General features: G+C 41.6%; 1 protein-coding gene across 1 annotated transcript in view; it reads left to right on the forward strand.

Annotated features, from left to right (window-relative positions):
• The first annotated feature begins 4,176 nt into the window (after positions 1–4,176).
• The window catches only part of LOC120025667 (erbin-like), a 125,686-nt gene continuing 110,311 nt past the window's right edge, over positions 4,177–19,551 (forward strand). The window contains exon 1 of the mRNA XM_038970218.1: positions 4,177–4,753. The gene's annotated coding sequence lies outside the window, so the exon portion shown is untranslated. The remainder of the gene's footprint in view (positions 4,754–19,551) is intronic.

The raw sequence follows: 19,551 nt of genomic DNA on the forward strand, positions 1-19,551 counted from the left end.
TTGGCAAATCTGACCATGACTCCATCTTTTTGCTCCCCTCCTATAGGCAGAAACTTAAACAGAAAGCGCCCGTGCTTAGGTCTATCCAACGCTGGTCTGACCAATCGGATTCCACACTTCAAGATTGCTTCGATCACGTGGACTGGATATGTTCCGGGTAGCCTCAGATAATAACATTGACGTTAACGCTGACTCGGTGAGCAAGTTTGTAAGGAAGTGTATAGGAGATGTTGTACCCACTGTGACTATTAAAACCTTCCCTAACCAGAAACCATGGATTGATGGCAGCATTCACGCAAAGCTGAAAGCACATTCCACCGCATTCAATCATGCCAAGGCGACTGGAAATATGACCGAATGCAAACAGAGTAGTTATTCCCTCCATAAGGCAATCAAACAAGCAAAGTGTCAGTATAGAGACAAAGTGGAGTCGCAATTCAACGGCTCAAACACGAGACGTATGTGGCAGGGTCTACAGACAATCACAGATTACAAAAAAGAAAACCAGCCCCATCGTGGACATCGACGTCTTGCTTCCAGACAAATTAAACAACTTCTTAGCGCGTTTTGAGGACAAAACAGTGCCATCGACGCGGCCCGCTACCAAAGACTGTGGTCTCTCCTTCTCCGTGGCCGACGTGAGTAAAACATTTAAACGTGTTAACCCTCGCAAGGCTGCCGGCCCAGACGGCATCCCTATCTGCGTCCTCAGAGCATGCGCAGACCAGCTGTCTGGTGTGTTTACAGATATATTCAATCAATCCCTATCCCAGTCTGCTGTCCCCACATGCTTCAAGATGGCCACCATTGTTCCTGTTCCCAAGAAAGCTAACTAAATGACTATCGCCCTGTAGCACTCACTTCTGTCATCATGAAGTGCTTTGAGAGACTAGTCAAGGATCATATGACCGCCTCCCTAACTGTCACCCTAGACCCACTTCAATTTGCTTACCGCTCCAATAGGTCCATACACTGCACACTGCCTTATCCCATCTGGACAAGAGGAATACCTATGTAAGAATGCTGTTCATTGACTACAGCTCAGCATTCAACACCATAGTACCCTCAAAACTCATCATTAAGCTTAAGACCCTGGGTCTCGACCCTGCCCTGTGCAACTGAGTCCTGGACTTCCTGACGGGCCGCCCCCAGGTGGTGAAGGTAGAAAACATCTCCACTTCACTGATCCTCAACACTGGGGCCGCACAAGGGTGCGTTCTCAGCCCCCTCCTGTACTCCCTATTCACCTGTACTCCCTATTCACCCACGACTGCATGGCTATGCACGCCTCCAACTCGATCATCAAGTTTGCAGACGACACAACAGTGGTAGGCTTGATTACCAACAACGACGAGACAACCTACAGGGAGGAGGTGAGGGCCCTCAGAGTGTGGGGTCACCTCTCACTCAATGTCAGCAAAACAGAAGAGATGATCGTGGACTTCAGGAAACAGCAAAGGGAGCACTCCCCTATCCACATCGACAGGACAGCAGTGGAGAAGGTGGAAAGTTTTAAGTTCCTCTGTGTTCATATCACCGACAAACTGAAATGGTCCACACACACAGACAGTGTGGTGAAGAAGGCGCAACATCGCCTCTTCAACCTCAGGAGGCTGAAAAAATGTGGCTTGTCACTGAAAACCCTAACTTTTACAGGTGCACAATTGAGAGCCTCCTGTCGGGCTGTTTCACCGCCTGGTACGGCAACTGCACCGCCCACAACCAAAAGGTTCTCCAGAGGGTGGTGCGGCCTGCGCAACGCATCAACGGGGGCAAATTACCTGCCCTCCAGGACACCTACAACACCCAATGTCACAGGAAGGCAAAAAAGATCATCAAGGACAATAACCACCCGAGCCACTGCCTGTTCACCCCGCTTCCATCCAGAAAGCGAGGTCAGTACAGGTGCTTTAGAGCTGAGACAGAGAGATTGAAAAACAGCTTCTATCTCAAGGCCATCAGATTGTTAAACAGCCACCACTAGCACAGAGAGGCGGCTGCCTACCTACAGACTTGATATCAATGGCCATTTTAATAAATGGAACACTAGTCACTTTAATAATGCCACTTTAAGAATGTTTACATATCTCGCATTACATATCTCATATGTATATAATGTATACTGTATCCTTCACTATTTATTTTTTACTATCTATTGCATCTTAGCCGCTCTGTCACTGCTCATCCATATATTTTATACTTATATATTCTTATCCCATTCCTTTACTAGATTGTGTGTATTAGGTTTTGTTGTTGAATTTGTTAGGTATTAGGCTTTGTTGTGGAATTGTTAGATATTACCTGTTAGATACTGCTACACAGTTGGATCTAGAAGCATGAGCATTTCGTACACTCGCAATAAAATTTGATTTGATTTAGTAGTAAGGTGGGAGGAGTGTTCCCTCACATGAAAGGGCTTGTTTTTATGTGAGAAATTCTGTCCTACCTTGATATTTGACGACTATATAGTCTTATATACTGGCAAAGCTGGGAACAGAAAAGGCAACTGCAAAAGTATGATCATTTTTAATTAGTCAATGTGAAAAGGTACAGTATCTCAAAAAGATGACAATACTTGGACATACCTCAATTGTTATTTGTGTGTCCACAAGAGGGAGACAAAACATCATACATCATCACATTACACTGACCATTGTATATTTGGGCCAGTTTCCAGGGTCCAGACCCAGATTAAGCCTATTCCTCGACTAAAAAGCACTTCAATTGAGATTCTCAATTGGACATGCTTTTCAGTCCAGAGTTAGATGTAATCTGGGTCTTGGAAACTGGCCATTGGTTTCCACTAGGTTTCCAATAGGCTAGGCTAGGCTGGAACATCGTGACAGAATCCTCTCTTGTAATGTAATTTGCCCACGAGGTGATGTATAAATCATATTCTTTCAAATGCTGTTCATATTCGTTCAAATACAGTATATGCTATTGCACTTGTAGCTACATTGATGGTCTTCAGTCGCTCTGTTGTATTTGGGAGTCATTTATTTAACCAAATGTTTAGGATGATCCCAGTCCTTCTAGGCACTAGTCTAGTAGACGACATTTGATGTATAGACGTGTCAGCCTCAGAATTTTTATGTCATGTCACAACAACCCTTATTCCCCAATTCATCTTCACAGGCGGGACACCTTTACATGGGTGACATTTTCCCTACAAGAGGAGATTATAATTTATTCACAAGGCCCTGTTCCAATATGGCTGTGTTCAGACAGGCAGCCCAATTTTTTTTCACTAATTGGTCTATTAATGAAATTGGTCAAAAGGCCAATTAGTGGAAAAAAATATCAGAAAGCAGCCCAAGATCCTTTTCCATTTCCTTACATCATTCCCTCCTTCCTCTTTTGAAGCTATCACTGATGTGACCTTATAAAGGATTGATGAAAGCTATGCAGTGTATCATTACTTTAATCTATTGAAATGGTATCAGTGATTACGTCAAGGAAGGGAGGAAAATCTAGATCATGCGTCAAATTATTATTGGAACATTCCATCACCACCATCACTTTACTCTGGGATAATCTCAATTGAAATCTTCTCGTGTCCTCTATCACTGATGTGACCCTATAAAGGATTGATGAAAGCTATGCAGTGTATCATTACTTTAATCTATTGAAATGGTATCAGTGATTACGTCAAGGAAGGGAGGAAAAATCTAGATCATGCGTCAAATTATTATTGTAACATTCCATCACCACCATCACTTTACTCTGGGATAATCTCAATTGAAATCTTCTCGTGTCCTCTCAGCGCCTCCTTCTCAAAACCCATTGGAGGAGAAGATCAGAGGGGCGGGACCTCTGGGTTTCTCATCCAATGGGTTTTGAGAAGGAGGCTAGGAGAGAGGAGGCGCAATAGAGATTCTTCCACTGAGTGAATGTACCCTATGTCATGTCTCTCACTGGAGCTAAAACAAGTCTTGTTCACACAATACCAAATGTACATTATTTTCTGTTGTTAAAATAACCTTCCAAATAATTGTGAGTATCAATATAGCAGCAAATAATCAACTAAAATATGTCCTACCTCTCCACAAACCGTATTGGTGAACATAATTTACAAACGACTAAAACACAATTTTCATTGGTTATATTAACATGCCTATCAGGTAAGTGCACTCAGATGCAAGGTTGTCGCCGTACTGGGCCAACGATACAGCAACATACACTGGTGTTGGCTCGGTAGACTGTGGCCAACGCTGTGTTCTTACTACAAACGAGATGTATGCATACATTTTTGAATTACAAAAATAACAAGAGATTAGGACTGAAAACATTTGGGTGCGGCGTTCTTCAGAAGAAAGGATTCTGCTTTGGATGTGGTGATTTTTTTATTATTTTGCCTTCTGTATTTCCTTGGCTGTTGTGGACATTTTGGATTCCTTTTTAGTTTTAATGTTCGTTTTTATATTTTTACCCAAATACAATTATTTTTGATAACTATTTCCCCCGTTGATTTTAGTAATCGCTTTTTGTTTATGTATTGTTTGCCTGGACACTTTTTCAGCGAGACGCAAACTCTGAACAATAAACAACTTTTGAGGGGATTGGTCTCGCGAAAGAATGCGTCTGACTGATTAGCTAGCCAGCTAGCTAGCTAGCTAGGTAGGTGTAGTTTAAGTGGATGCTTGGAAGAAACAAACCTTGTCGGCCAGCGAATTTCTACAGTTTAAAACGTTCGTGGATTTAACCATTTTCGGACTATATATCCAATGAGAAACTAAATCGACACCATTGTATGGTAAGTGAAGTCTAACGACACTCGTTATCACTGTAGCTATATAGGTAGCAGTTGGCTAGTGTGTGTGGTCGCGAACAAACGCTTAAGCTAGTTACCCAGTCGGGTCGCTAGCCGAGGGGGGGTGTATTCCCGCTAGCTTGCACTCTTTACAGGTGGATTTCCTTACGAATGGTGTTGGCTAACTAATAATTACTAATGCCGTGGCGTTGGTTGGTTATTGTGGTAAAGCAAACTAGATAGTTTGATGGTTTTACAAGTGGCAATATCACAATCTGGCAATGAACGTTACTCGTTTACTTGTTTTGTTTTCTTACACTGGAATGTCGTTAATGTAACTACTGTTTACTTTCCATTAACGTTAAGCTATCTGACATTAGGTACTTTAATAGCTAGCTAGAAGGCTACCAACCTACAGCCCAATTCATTATCTGACATTGTCAATAAACAGGACTCGTGCCTCTAAACAATCATTATAATGCGGAAATAAGAGGCCAGCAAACTGTAGCTAACGAGATTCAATGTATGTTGTTCATCGCTTCCTGTGTCGCACACCTTCAGTTCGTATTCGAGGACCGATATCCTGCTGCACTCGGCATCTTGGCATTTTCATTTAATTAACTTTTCCCTTTGTTAATACGATTAGCTATCTAGTATCCAAACTAGCTAACTTCAATCAGTTGGCTTTGATCATGTGTTATTGACCCGAGACAGTGAGGCTAATCTCGCGACGGATGTATCTGAAGGTGATAAGAACGTATCTAATGGCATTCTCACTATAGCTACCTAGCTAGAATGATTAGAACCCTGCAATGACTGGGATCTTGGTGGTAGGTGAAAATTCTATCAAATCTTATTTGTTAACCTTTTGTATTTACCCTGGATAAATAGGCTATTACTAGCTTTACCTGTGAGCCATCCTATGCTTAGGTCTATGGAGTAAAGGCTGTCTTTATTTTCTTGAAATAAATACAACATTACTGGTTTGTTACTTTTGTGGTTAGTGAGCCTAGAGAATTAGCAGGTGAGGAATCTAACAGGATATGTTCGAGGCACTTGGTAGGCTCATCTTCACTGTGGATTATCAATTTCACTACTCTGCACCACAGCACCTCCAGGTTATTAGAACTATCCAAAGGTGAACCTGTTGACCTGACAACCTGAGCTGTTCATTATTGTGTGACAACTGGGGAAAATGCCATCCCATAAAGAGCTTTCCTGTGAGGTTGCCATCCTCTTACAGGTAGTCTCTTTACCACACCTGCTGTCTCGACCTCTGAATGCTCTGCTACGAAAAGCCAACTGACATTTACTCCTGAGGTGCTGACCTATTGCATCCTCTATAACCACTGTAATTATTATTTCACCTTGCTGGTCATCTATGAACATCTTGAAGAACAATCTGGCTGTAATTGCTATGTACTCTTATCTCCACCAGGCACAGCCAGAATAAGACTGGCTAACTCTCAGAGCCTGATTCCACTCTGGGTTTCTTCCTGCCTTTCTCGGGAGTTTTACCTAGGCACCGTGCTTCTACATCTGCATTGCTTGCTCTTTGGGGTTTTAGGCTGGGTTTCTGTGTCACAAAGTGCTTACATCTGCTGATGTAAAAAGGCTTTATAAATACATTTCTTTGACATACAGCAGCAGACGAGTGATCCTTTCGAGGGGTTTTTGACTGATCTTGTTGGTTGGATTGATTCCTTTTAACCATGCCTTGCTATAAAGGAAGTAGGCTATTTGCATTTTGGTTAGTATAATATGGTAGCCAAAACAATCTGACGATTCTGTGATATTTTTTCCATGGCAAAAGGAAAACATGAAGCAGATATTACATTTAAATGTAAGAAAAGCAATACATTTGCACATAAAATAAATGTATTCAAATTGGTAACATTTAACAACAAATCATACCATAACCCCACTGCCACCATTGGGCACTCTGTTCACAACGCTGACATCAGCAAATCGCTCACCCACACAACGCCATACACATGGTCAGAGGTTGGCTGGTTGGACATACTGACAAATTCTCTGAATAAAATTATGTTGGAGGTGGCTTATGGTAGAGAAATTAACAATCAATTCTCTGGCAACAGCTCTGGTGGACATTCCTGCAATCAGCATGCCAATTGCACACTCCCTCAACTTGAGACTTCAGTGGCTTTGTGTTGTGACAACTGCACATTTGAGTGGCCTTTTGTCCCCAGCACAAGGTGCACCTGAGTAATGATCATGCTGTTTAATCAGCTTCTTGACATGGCACACCTGTCAGGTGGATGGATTATTTAGGCAAAGGAGAAATGCTCACTAAAAGGGATTTTAGACAAATTTGTGCGCAAAATTTAAAAGAAGCTTTTTGTGCATATGGAAAATTTCTGGGGTATTTTATTTCAGCTCATGAAACATGGGACCAACACTTTACATGTGTTTATATTTTTGTTTAATGTAACAACTGTATTGACAATAGAATTAATTGATATAAAATTGATATTGTGTGCCTGGGTGTGTGGGAGAGGGAGTTCAATTGGGATTGTGTACAATCCTAGATCTATGATCAGGGGCAACTTTTCAGGGTAAGGTGGTTCAGAGGCCGTGAAACAACTGGGCTGGAGAGCATCCAAGTGAGAAAAGTCAGCACAGCATCTTCTCACCCTTAATTTGAATAAGCATAGAAAAATAAAGAATAGAATGAGAGACAGAGTGCACCAGGGCTGTTACTCTGTGGGTAAAAAGACTGGAGAGACCTGAAAATAGCTGTGCAGCAACACTCCCCATTCAACCTGACAGCTTGAGAGAATCTGCAGAGAAGAATGGGAGACATTCCCCAAATACAGGTGTGCAAAGCTTTTAGCGTCATACCCGAGAAGACTCGAGGCTGTAATCGCTGACAAAGGTGCTTCAGCAAAGTACTGAGTAAAGGGTTTGAATGCTCATGTGTAATGTGATATTTTAGTTTTTTTGTATTTTATACATTTGCAAAAATGTCAACCTGCTTTTGCTTTGTCATTATGGGGTATTGTGTGTAGATTTATAAGGTTGGAAAATATAATCAATTTCAGAATACGGCTGTAACGTAACAAAATATGGAAAAAGTCAAGGCGTCTGAATACTTTCCGAATGCACTGTTTATCTAATGTAGTTTATGAAATCAATTGAGACATTGAGCAAATACAAATATGGCCGCTACATACACCTACTTCAAACCCTACACAATAACACTGATTATTTTACCAGACACAGATTTTCCTTTTTTTCCCTGTGCCACCAAAGTTTAGCATACTACTGGTATCATGAACAGGTTTACTAGTTCTGTAACATTATATGGAACAATGTTTAAATTGAACAAATGGTTAGCGGGGAGAGGCTATACAGACACTCCTGGCCTGCAAAGCGATGATGTATGTCGCACAGCTTAGAGCCGAGTGAACTGAATCACACGGTTGTTGCCATTCATTCTCTCCCCATTGAGTAGACTATATCATAGTGACATGTAGATGGCTACCAATATTAGTTATTTCTTGAGTAGGCTGCTATCCTACTATCTAATCATGGTAGGGTAATTTTTCTCTCTCACGATACTAACTACCGCAGACAACACTGATAGGCTACAGTTTCACCTGAGGTTGGTAGGCACCTCACAACACCGGTCATTCAATTTCGGCTTTAGGGTTTGCTTGTAGGTGGCCCACAACATGGTTTGTGGCCCGTCAATCTGGAAAAACGTTGCGCCGGTAATTTATGGGTCATATATTTTGAACTGCTAGAAACAAGTCATTTTCTCTAGTAATGGTAAAACCATACCTGTCACTTTTTCTAATTCGCACAAAAATATATTTACGAGCAATTTAGAGCAGACCAACTTGAGCAAGCTAGCTTAGAGGTACCTACCCAGCAGCTGCTGAAAATATTATTTCACTTCACAGCCGTTTCAAGAAAAGGTTTACTAAAATAGTCTGAGCTTCATGTCTCCCCCGAAAGCATGAGGTTAGCGCCTGAAACGGATCATTTAAATCTACAGTAGGCATAAGCAATTACTGTAAAGAAATACAATATCTTAGACTAGTTTTTACAGTAGGTTTCCAATTACTGTGAAGTCTTTTTCAGCATTTTACCCACAATGCAGTGCAATCTACAGCATAAATGCTGTAAAACAAATTTACGGTATTTTACTGTTCATTCTACATTGTTTTACTGTTGAAATTCCAGAAAGTCTTAGTGTACCTTTTGTTCATGCCAGTTCCACTGGCTCGGTAAATATCCAGCTGTATAAAATGATTTAAGTGGAGAGATTTGATGTGAAATTGACTTGAATTTGACAAGACTCTCCACAAAACGCAACAAACAGTTCTCCAGAGGACACATCGTAGGCTATTTTTGGCAGACTCGCACATTTCCAATTTGAGGAAGATGATATTGTATGCTCGATCGCAAAGAACTTGTGATGGCCCGTATTTCTCTAACAACCCATGCATGTCAAGCAATAGGTTAGTTGCAAAACAACTTAGAAGAACATCAAAGGACATTTCCAAAATAGGACAATCGATGGAGCAAGGCCTGGGTGATATATCAACATAGTGGACAGGCTAGCATGCTGTTCAAACAGTTTGAGACAGACAGAAGGGGTGTGTTCTTAACAATTCAAATGTTCCACCTTGGTAGCTAGCAAATAAATCTGAATTGGCTAAACTTGAAACATATTGAACAAAATTATAAACGCAACATGTTAAGTGTTGGTTTCATGAGCTGAAGTATAATTTTGTGCACATTTGTTTACATCGCTGTTAGTGAGCATTTCTCCTTTGCCAAGATAATCCATCCACCTGACAGATGTGGCATATCAAGAAGCTGATTAAACAGCATGATCATTACACAGGTGCACCTTGTGCTGGGGACAAAAGGCCACTCAAAATGTGCGGTTTTGTCAAATAACACAAGGCCACAGAAGTCTCAAGTTGAGGGAGTGTGCAGTTGGCATGCTGACTGCAGAGGAATGTCCACCAAAGCTGTTGCCAGAGAATTGATTGTTCACTTCTCTACAATAAGTCGCCTCCAACGTCGTTTCAGAGAATTTGGCAACCAGTCTCACAACCGCAGACCATGTGTAACCACGCCCCAGAACCTCCAAATACGGCGGCTTCACCTGCGTCTGAGGGAGGATGGGTAATTAATTGTCTATTGACTGATTTCCTTATATGAACTGTAACTCAGTAAAATCTTTGAAATTGTTGCATATTGTGTTTTATATTTTTGTTCAGAGATTTGTTTATGAGACCTGTGTTTATTTTCTATAATGCCTACTACAATAAGGTAGTCATTATTAGTGAATGTGAATTGTGCATGGTTCTGGTTAAATTTGTGACAAAAAGGGCATTTTCATAGACTGACTTGAAAGCCAGATCAGTGATTATTGTGAAAAAGCAGGTTAAACTATTTTGATAAAATAACAATTGTTTGTGGAAGGCTGATGTATGGCCTAGGTATAAGTTAACAAGCTCTGACTTCATTAGATTATAGCTGACTGTTTTAAATGCAGTGGATTTGACCATTTTAATTGTACAACAAAGCTTATTTAGAGAGAACATTTAAAAAAAACGGAGATGTATATTGTGAATTGCCCATGAGTTTGAGATGATTTTCAGGCCATATCGCCCAGCCCTACTACACACTAAAAACAAGACTGTTATGTCACTGACAATGTTGTAAGCACACCCTGTGTATTTTCCCCTTTGCCTTGCTCATGATGACTAACAATCATAATAAGGTGAAATGGATCGGTCTCCTGTCTCGCTCTCAAAACAAATAGTTTGAGATTCATTGCTTCCTTTGCATTGCAAGCAACTGACAAGGCAGGCAACAATGATCTTTAGGAGTTAAGACCCCTCTCACTGGTCAAACCTTACAGTATTTTATTTTTATTTATTTCACCTTTATTTAACCAGGTAGGCTAGTTGAGAACAAGTTCTCATTTGCAACTGCGACCTGGCCAAGATAAAGCATAGCAATTCGACACATACAACAACACAGAGTTACACATGGAATAAACAAAACATACAGTCAATAATACAGTAGAAAAAAAGAATAGAAAAAGTCTAAATACAGTGAGTACAAATGAGGTAAGATAAGGGAGTGTATGGATATATATATTTACCCCAAAAAATATGGGGGATTGGAAATGATGCAGACATTTACATTGGAAGCAACATTCTTTCCGCAATATTAAGCTGATCCACCCCTAAAAAAATAAAATAAAAATAAAAAAGATAAGGGAGTTACGGCAATGAACAAGCCATGGTGGCGAAGTAATTACAATATGACAATTAAACACTGGAATGGTAAATGTGCAAGTAAAGATACTGGGGTGCAAAGGAGCAAGATAAATAAATACAGTATGGGGATGAGGTAGATTTTTGCAGTTCGTTCTAGTCATCGGCAGCAGAGAACTGGAAGGAAAGGCGACCAAAGGAGGAATTGGCTATGGGGGTGACCAGTGAGATATACTTACTGGAGCGCGTGCTGCTATGGTGATCAGTGAGCTGAGATAAGGCGGGGCTTTACCTAGCAGAGACTTGTAGATAACCTGTAGCCAGTGGGTTTGGCGACGAGTATGAAGCGAGGGCCAACCAACGAGAGCGTTCAGGTCGCAGTGGTGGGTAGTATATGGGGCTTTGGTGACAAAACGGATGGCACTGTGATAGACTGCATCCAATTTGTTGAGTAGAGTGTCGGAGGCTATTTTATAGATGACATCGCCGAAGTCGAGGATCGGTAGGATGGTCAATTTTACGAGGGTATGTTTGGCAGCATGAGTGAAGGATGCTTTGTTGCGATATAGGAAGCCGATTCTAGATTTAATTTTGGATTGGAGATGCTTAATGTGAGTCTGGAAGGAGAGTTTACAGTCTAACCAGACACCTAGGTATTTGTAGTTGTCCACATATTCTAAGTCAGAGCCGTCCAGAGTAGTGATGCTGGACGGGCGGGCAGGTGCGGGCAGTCATCGATTTGAATAGCATGCATTTAGTTTTACTTGCATTTAAGAGCAGTTGGAGGCCACGGAAGAAGAGTTGTATGGCATTGAAGCTCGTCTGGAGGTTAGATAACACAGTGTCCAAAGAGGGGCCAGAAGTATACAGAATGGTGTCGACTGCGTAGAGGTGGATCAGAGAATCATCAGCAGCAAGATCGACATCATTGATGTATACAGAGAAGAGAGTCGGCCCGAGAATTGAACCATGTGGCACCCTCATAGAGACTGCCAGAGGTTCGGACAACAGGCCCTCTCCGATTTGACACACTGAACTCTATCAGAGAAGTAGTTGGTAAACCAGGCGATGCAATCATTTGAGAAGCCAAGGCTGTCGAGTCTGCCAATAAGAATGTAGTGATTGACAGAGTCGAAAGCCTTGGCCAGGTCGATAAATACGTTAATAGTTAATAGTTAGTAGTTAGTAGTAGTGATTCATGGCATTTTCCATGGAGCCCTCTTCTGCTTCACAATGGTCCGATCCGTCCCCCAGGAAAGGAAATATTTAGACGGATCCTCCAGATCCGTTCCACCAGGGCCATGCGTCAGGACTAAGTGTGTGTGAAAATGCTATGGAATGTTTCCATTAAGACGTAGAGAGCCCGGTCTCTCGAGTGCTACTGTATATTCACTGCCTGACTGTATAGCCATGCTTATATCACATGTTCTTGGTACAGACTGAGCATCAGATATACTGTAGATCATTTTATGTTGGTGAGTAAGAAGAAAGCACCTCATGAAACCTAGGCCGTACCCATTGGTAAGTTATTGGTTTTGTGTTGTTTATTACGTGCCACTTGGAAACAACAATAATTTAGAACGATATAATCTTGAAAAGAAAAGGAAACGTATTCAATATGAAGCCTCTGAGGCTGTGTAGCCTAATCTACCCTGTTTAAAGCTCAGTAGGTGACTTGGTTACTGTCATGAGGAATCGATGTGTATTGGAGCATGACTCCAGTGTCCTTAGATTGACCTTCATTGATTACCCACATTTGTGGAAATTGGGATGGTTATTTTAAAGAGCTCTATATTGGGTGCTTTATATATCACCCATTTGACTGTTTTTTTATGTATTGAGCGAAGGGCAGATGGACAGGGAATCAGTCAAAGGGCTGACGGTGAACACGACACTGTCAAAGCCAAATGGAACTGTTTTGGAACAGTTTGATTTTCATCTGCATCCTGAGAATAAGCTCAAGCATGCTCTCTCTTATTCCCTGTCTCTCTTTAATCTGATTCACTTCAGAAATGACACTGAAACCCCTTTCATCATCTATGGGGAGTGGGGGCTGGCCTTTTGGACTGCTAATGTATCTGAGCCCTTCCCCCTCTGGTACAGCAAAGTGACTGTTCCCCCAGTGGCTTCTCTCTAGAATATTTCTATGGAGTTTTTCCTAGCCACCGTGCTTCTACACCTGCATTGCTTCCTGTTTGGGGTTTTAGGCTGGGTTTCTGTACAGCACTTTGAGATATCAGCTGATGTAAGAAGGGCTATATAAATACATTTGATTTGATATCAGTCCATTTGGCTTTGACAGTGTCGTGTTCACCGTCAGCCCTTTGACTGATTCCCTGTCCATCTGCCCTTCGCTCAATACATAAAAAACCAGTCAATTGACATTAATCCAACTGGATTAATGGCCCCAGAGAATGCTTTTTATCTCTATTTTCACTGAGTTGTGTGGTATTGACACAAACTACTACATATCTATAGGGAGACACCATGACAGTTTATTTTTGCTCCTTGTCCCTCTGAGCTGTGTGGGGGGGATTTTGCCCCAGCACTAGGTCTCGACGATTAGTAAAAACAGGTGTTATAGGCTAACGCTAGGCTTGAAGTGGACCAAAGCCTGCATACACCTAACAGCCTGCATAAACTCACAGGACAAGGCGTCGAGTAAACCCCATAGGTCTACTGCTACTGTCTCACAGTCAAGAGAAAGTCAGTTGGACAGTTTCTGTTGATGTCTGGCTTGCTGGTGTGAATGGAAACCTCATACCTCCATCTCCCGAACTTACTCTGAGGATGTCCTAAAACCAGGGCATTAATGCTATTTTCTTGTTGCTGCGGGAGAGCGGCCGTGTTAAGGGGGTATAGGAGGAAAGGGCAATCAACATTTAGAATGGTTTTCATTGTGAGTTTGTGTGTGTGTTGCCAAGACAGCAGGAATGGGAACGGTTGTTGGATTAGTGAGGCGAGGGCCTTGTTCGGTGTAGGACTCAGACCCAAAAGAATCCTGAGTCGGACTAGGACGGCTCCACCACATACACTGACCCTAATGTTGCTGTTTGACAAAATGGCAGTAAGCATGATTATACAGTAAACATCAGTATATTCATTGATAGCAGACACAAAATGTGTCTCTTTTGTAGGACATTTCCGAGAGTGATACTGGGACAGCAATGGAGAAGACCCTTTGATGTGTTTTGTATACAGAGATGAGCCAGAGGCTTTGAGAGAGCTCTGTTTATGTCGGTGTGAAGATGATGATGTGTGTTAGGAAGGGTGGCAGCCTTGGTAGCTGTAGACAAAAGTGGTTGTTGGAGGCAACACAAAATCCCCCTCAGTTTTCTGTATTCGGGCGAAATAAACCATGATCTCACAAGATTACACTGTCAGAACTAGGGCTATGGTGGTCATGACATTTTGTCAGCTGGTGATTGTCAAGCAAATAACTGCCGGTCTCACGGTATTTGACTGTTAATTAACATAAACACTTAGCATCTCCTTTGGAACATCTACATTTTAAAAAGTTTAAGTCCACTTAATATGACCTACACCATAACAATAAATCCATTATTTATTTTAGACAGGTCTAAAGAAACATGATATTAATGAAATGTAGTCTATTTCAGAAGAACAGAATAGCATACTCTGAGTGTCCTTATGTTAGGCCCTGATCTGGCTGTGGTCTGCAAAATGAACTAGTGTAGCCAAGATTTGCTTACAATTCCATGGCATTATTTTGTATTATTTTATAGTATGAAGAATACAATTGAACAAAGCTGAATAAAATAGAAAGGATGTTTTCTCCAAACAATTTCTGAGGGTGCAGCTAGTCTGTGTTCTGCACATGCAGCTAGTCTGTGTTGAGCGTTTAACAAAAACAGGTCTTCCTATCTTAATTTAGAGTTATTTATGCAACTTTAGTTGTGAGGCAAACTTGGGCTATATATTTAGATTTTTAATCCATTTTAAGGCTGCATGATGCGACTAACAATGATTGGAAAAAAGTTGCATGAAAGGAATGAGCTCTGCTTGGTTTCTTGCACAGGCTGTACACACTTCATCAGTCTCTCATTCACAATTTGACAAGCACTAGATAATGCCTCAAATTTCCCGGCGGCATCCACCTAGTGTGGCCGTAATACCCCATTTAAAAAAAAACATCAATGCCTTTTGTGGCCAGTGGCAATTGTGCACTTGGACTGAATATAATAATTATAATTCCCTTCTCCTGGCTGCGTGTTCCGAAGCACCTCTCACTCACATGGCTCTCTCAGATATCTCAAATCTTATTAGCCAATGCCCGTCACGTGATCGGGTTCTCACAGGCATCTGTCTCAGCTCCGAAGAAGGCTTCAAGTGAAGACGGAGACATCGGGACGCAACTGCGTAATTCGCTACGAATTCCGAGGGCATATTGAAGATGTTAGAAGAACTATCCACACTTACTTTTCGTCAGCCAACAACATGAGAAGGCCTAACGAACCGCAAAAGGACTAGCTTATGTCAATCTACTATCTCCCATAGTACAACAGTTTACCTATTCTATTGGCTAACTTGTCATTTTGTGTGAGAAAGACATATCCCAAACATAGTCTGGGAAAGTCCGGGGATGCGATAGATCCCAAATTAATACAAACACTCGCATCAAAAAAACTTTTAAAAGCAATGAGGCTGATGCAACAGATCAGAACTTTGTTCCAAAATGCAATCAATTAACGGGAAAACAGCATTCACAAAAGTGACCATAAATGCGATTATGCATATAATGCTTAATTATAAAGGTGTATTTTTATGGTGAAAATGATATTCCCCAAACTTGAAACTCACACTATGTATGCCAGTTAGGCTCTACACCGGTTGTAAAGCGGGTTATTTTGCTTCAGTTTAAGAAGTGATTTGGCCACTTGAGTTGTGATACAAAGTTTCAAAAATATTTAGGCCTATGGACTAGGCTACATGAGGTGTGGGACTATGATTGGAAAGAGTCAACAACAAAAAAAAGGCATGCACAGTTTCTTGCCTTACTGCACACAAGCTTGGCATCATTCGCAAGTGATAATATACAATTCACAAGTGATAGGCTAATATTGTCACCCATCAGACTATTCTTGATTTAATTTTGTCTTTACGTATACTAAATAATATATGTATTTTTTTATTTTATTTAACATTTATTTAACCAGGAAGGGCTCATTGAGATTTGAAATCTCTTTTTCAAGAGCTTCCTGGCCAAGATAGGCCTCACCAAGTCATTACACAATTACAGACATACAACATGAAAAACTACAGGTGATCATAGAATTCACAAGAGTATAACAAAATCATAAAACTGCAAATTAAAAACATTGACAGGTCAGGAATCAGCCTCAAAATCCTTCATCAATGATTTAAAAAAACCAATCGGGACAAGTTCTTCCAGTTTAAAAGTATTTTGTAAGGCTTTCCAAGCCGATGGCACAGAGTACATATAAGCCCTTAGAATGGACCATTATCATGCACCTGTCTTGGAACAGGGGCAGAGGAAAAAACTACATGTCATCTATGCACTTAAATAGCAAATGGAGGACACTTTTCCCTTGGTTCATTTTCATGCCAGCCAGGAAGGCTTTACTCCTGTTGTAAAGCGAAGCAATGTGCTTAATATTAGGATAGTTGAGAAATAAATATAGTAGGCCTAGCCAATAGAAAGCTGATGGGAACCTCTTTTTAATAGAGGCCATCAAAACTCTGTTTTCTCACGCAATTGCATAACCTATAGAAATAGTGCGCAACATGAGCTCATGGGCTCTCATGAAGTATATGATTTTCGATTACAGTTGAAGTCGGGAGTTTACATAGCCGTGGTATATAGGCCATATACCACAAACCCCCGAGGTGCCTTATTTCTATTATAAACTGTTTACCAAAGTAATTAGAGCAATAAAAATACATGTTTTGTTATACCTGTGGTATATGGTCTGATATACCACGGCTGTCAGCTAATTAGCATTCAGGGCTCGAACCACCCAGTTTATAAATATATACAGTTGAAGTCGGAAGTTTGCATACACCTTAGCCAAATACATTTAAACTCAGTTTTTCACAATTCCTGACATTTAATCCTCGTAAAAATTCCCTGTCTTATGTCAGTTAGGATCACCACTTTATTTTAAGAACGTGAAATGTCAAAATAATAGTAGAGAGAATGATTTATTTAAGCTTTTATTTCTTTCATCACATTCCCAGTGGGTTAGAAGTTTACATACACTCAATTAGTATTTGGTAGTATTGCCTTTAAATTGTTTAACTTGGGTCACGTTTCGGGTAGCCTTCCACAAGCTTCCCACAATAAGATGGGTGAATTTTGGCCCATTCCTCCTGACAGAGCTTTTTCAGTTCTGCCCACAAATTTTATATGGGATTGAGGTCAGGGCTTTGTGATGGCCACTCCAATACCTTGACTTTGTTGTCCTTAAGCCATTTTGCCACAACTTTGGAAGTATGCTTGGGGTCATTGTCCATTTGGAAGACCCATTTGCAACCAAGCTTTAACTTCCTGACTGATGTCTTGAGATGTTACTTCAATATATCCACATAATTAACAACCTCATGATGCCATCTATTTTGTGAAGCGCACCAGTCCCTCCTGCAGCAAAGCATCCCCACAACATGATGCTACCACCCCCGTGCTTCACGGTTGGGATGGTGTCCTTCGGCTTGCAGGCCTCCCCCTTTTTCCTCCTAACATAACGATGGTCATTATGGCCTAACAGTTCTATTTCTGTTTCATCAGACCAGAGAACATTTCTCCAAAAAGTACAATCTTTGTCCCCATGTGCAGTTGCAAACCGTAGTCTGGCTTTTTTGGTGGTTTTGGAGCAGTGGCTTCTTCCTTGCTGAGCGGCCTTTCAGGTTATGTCGATATTGGACTTGTTTTACTGTGGATATAGATACTTTTGTACCTGTTTCCTCCAGCATCTTCACAAGGTCCTTTGCTCTTGTTCTGGGATTGATTTGCACTTTTCGCACCAAAGTACGTTCATCTCCAGGAGACAGAACCCGTCTCCTTCCTGAGCGGTATGACGGCTGCCTGGTCCCATGGTGTTTATACTTGCGTACTATTGTTTGTACAGATGAACGTGGTACCTTCAGGCATTTGGAAATTGCTCCCAAGGATGAACTAGACTTGCGGAGGTCTACAATTTGTTTTCTGAGGTCTTGGCTGATTTCTTTTGATTTTCCCATGATGTCAAGCAAAGATGCATTGCGTTTGAAGGTAGGGGGGGGGGGGTGTGTGCATATACACAGTGTGTACTTTATAGGCCTACTGAATATTAATATTTCTGACAGGTTTATAACATCGAGCACACAGCCATGCCATCTTCGTAGACAAACATTGGCATTAGAATGGGCTTACTGAAGAGCTCAGTGACTTTCAACGTGGCACCGTCATAGGATGCCACCTTTCGAACAAGCAGTTCGTCAAATTTCTGCCCTGAAAGAGCTGCTCCGGTCAACTGTAAGTGCTGTTATTGTGAAGTGGAAACGTTTAGGAGCAACAATGGCTCAGCCACAAAGTGGTAGGCCACACAAGCTCACAGAACGGGACTGGCGAGTGATGAATCGCGTGCCGTGTAAAAAATAGTCTGTCTTTGGTTGCAACACTCACTACCAAGTTCAAAACAGCCTCTGGAAGCAACATCAGCTCAATAACTGTTCTTCGGGAGTTTCATGAAATGGGTTTCCATGGCCGAGCAGCCGCACACAAGCCTAAGATCACCATGCGTAATTCCAACCGTCGACTGGAGTGATGTAATGCTCACCACCATTGGACTCTGAAGCAGTGGAAACGTGTTCTCTGGAGTCATTAATCACGCTTCACCATCTGGCAGTCTGACAGACAAATCTAGGGTTTGGCGGATGCCAGGAGAACGCTACCTGCCCGAATGCATAGTGCCAACTGTAAAGTTTTGGTGGAGGAGGAATAATGGTCTGGGGCTGTTTTTCATGGTTCGGGCTAGGCCCCTTAGTTCCAGTGAAGGGAAATCTTAACGCTTCAGCATACAATGACATTCTAGACAATTCTGTGCTTCCAACTTTGTGGCAACAGTTTGGCAAAGGCCTTTTCCTGTTTCAGCATGACAATGCCTCCGTGCACAAAGCGAGGTACATACAGAAATGGTTTGTCGAGATCGGTGTGGAAGAACTTGACTGGCCTGCACAGAGCCCTGACCTCAACCCCATCGAACCAGGACTAATCGGCCAACATCAGTGCCCAATCTCACTAATGCTCTTGTGGCTGAATGGAGGCAAGTCCCCGCAGCAATGTTCCAACATCTAGTGGAAAGCTTTCCCAGAAGAGTGGAGGCTGTTATAGCAGCAAAGGGGGGACCAACTTCATATTAATGCCCATGATTTTGAAATGAGACGTTCAACGAGCAGGTGTCCACATACTTTTGGTCATGTAGTGAATGCGTGGAGCCATTAGTAAATCCATGATACTTAAAGATTGTATTATGAAATAATACTTTTTCCATAACCAACGATATTGTATTTTCAGCT

Source organism: Salvelinus namaycush, chromosome 31, assembly GCF_016432855.1.
Source record: "Salvelinus namaycush isolate Seneca chromosome 31, SaNama_1.0, whole genome shotgun sequence".
In the NCBI taxonomy this organism is placed as follows: Eukaryota; Metazoa; Chordata; class Actinopteri; order Salmoniformes; family Salmonidae; genus Salvelinus; species Salvelinus namaycush.